Source organism: Sinocyclocheilus grahami, unplaced genomic scaffold (genome assembly GCF_001515645.1).
Source record: "Sinocyclocheilus grahami isolate Dianchi unplaced genomic scaffold, SAMN03320097.WGS_v1.1 scaffold306.1, whole genome shotgun sequence".
In the NCBI taxonomy this organism is placed as follows: domain Eukaryota; kingdom Metazoa; phylum Chordata; class Actinopteri; order Cypriniformes; family Cyprinidae; genus Sinocyclocheilus; species Sinocyclocheilus grahami.
In genome coordinates this window covers 1,001,370-1,003,330 of record NW_015505485.1, presented here as the reverse complement: position 1 = coordinate 1,003,330, position 1,961 = coordinate 1,001,370, and the positions used below count along the sequence as shown (strand labels likewise).

Below are 1,961 nucleotides of genomic sequence, written 5' to 3'. Positions count from 1 at the left end.
ATATATATATTATTTTTTTTTTAGATCCAGTTATGAAAAGAAAATACTGTGTGAATCCACAATCTTAAAAATACTGTGATTTTAAGATTTTTAGTTATACCACTCAGCATTCCACTATAAAGCGGAATTGATGTTATCTAGTGGAGTGGGTACATTTGTTCCTGAAAAGCTTGTTTGTTTTGTTCTGTCATGTGTCTTTTTGTGTATGCTTACTTCCTGTAACGTGTCATCGGCTGCACTGCATCACTGCAGATGGTTGCACACAAAAACACACTTGTGTTTGCAAAGACGGCATCTCAGGAAATCTTTAAATTATCAGAAGATAGCGGCTCAGACTCTGACAGTTTCTTAAGGTGAAGTATTTTCTGCACCACTTGCATCAGCAACATGAAATTGCAAAAATTATTCTTCGAACACTCCCCTTGTATTCCATGGGTTGGTCAAACAGAGTCCTGTGACTCCCACCCAGATTCACACCATTGATTGAGCCAGGATGCTCAAACAAATGGAGCAATATTTTGCCTATAAATGAGCGGAGGTTAACTCCCCAAATTCATTGCTCACTGATGTTGAACATGTGCTCATGTCACACCTCCGGCTGTTAAAAACAAATGCATAAGGTGCATTCATGGTTTTGGGTTCTGCATCCACAGGCTTGTAAATTGGATTTAGGTCTAAGAACAGAGTTTTATGGTCGTATTTGATTTTAATTGGGGTCAAAAGTAAAGGGTGGTACTGACGGCACATCATTTTCTGTTAGGTGCACCAGTTTGAATGTTTAATCTTTTGCTGCTCTCATTCTCATATTGCTTCCCGCTGTTGTTTTAATAACAGTGATCCTCAGATGAGTGTAGCCAATTCACCATGTGCCATCTGCATTATTTATCAGCACAACTATTAATTATTTATTGAGCACTGTCATGAATGGGGCTGTTGTGTTTACACATGGGGAGTCATTTCACTGAGAAGAGCATTGTGTGGTTCTAGATGCAGTCAAGCTGGATCTTATTCTTAAGCTTGCATGCACAAGGGACAATGCTTGGTTTACTTTTTTATATATGTGACTCTGTGTATGTTTATATATTTATAATAGTTTAGTTTATATTATATAATATAATATAATAAAACCCACCCTCTATCACACATACAGCTAACACTTGCAGGTCTCGCTTCCTCAATGTTTCTTCATCACTTTCAGCATAGACATTTTATGTTTAACCTCTCTAGTGTCTATCTTCCTTTTTTCACTTTTTTTTTTTTTTTTGGCTCTCTCACACACACAGACCTTTAAAAATAGTTTCAAGCTTTTAGCCTTGACCTCTTTGTTTAGTATGCCACAGAAATGTTCAGTAGGTGAAAGCCGTGTTGTGTTAGTGCTAATGTCAAATACGTGGAACAGGTAAACCAGCTCTGTAAAGGGAAACTCCTTTTAAAGGGTGTACGTTGTTAATCTTCTTAAACAATTAGTCTGTTTAGGTGAAACGTTTCTGTTGTCAAGATATGTTTCGACTTACTGACTTCACTGATGATGATTTTACACGATGTACTCTCACCTTGCCCAGATTGTTCTGAGAAAACAAGCAGGTATAAGGGTGTTTGTTTTTTTTGTTGTTTTTTTTAGGAATCGTTCACCCATAAATGACAATGCAGTCTTTTTCATTTGAAATTTCACTTTTGGTTTTGATTGATTGCGGTTTATTTATATGGAACTTATGGATTGTGATTTTGACCACCATTTTTATTAGAATTTTCCAAATTGTTGGACAGTCGTAATAACGGTTAATAGGTTCATAACTTTGACTAATTTGATGTGAATAAGAATTTGGTGAAAGTTCATAAGGTTTATAAGTTGTGTGGATACCACGAAAGTTTTCTTTTTTTCTTCCATGCTCTAAATTAGTTGCAAACTGTATTATCTTAAGCCAGTTAAAGTGTGGTCTGTAATAGACTTAGCGCGTGTG

The 1,961-nt window shown here is 36.2% G+C and overlaps 1 protein-coding gene across 1 annotated transcript in view; it reads left to right on the top strand.

The window, feature by feature from the left end:
* The window catches only part of LOC107601453 (probable phospholipid-transporting ATPase IA), a 143,000-nt gene that overhangs the window by 1,095 nt on the left and 139,944 nt on the right, over positions 1-1,961 (top strand). The gene's annotated exons all lie outside the window — the stretch shown is intronic.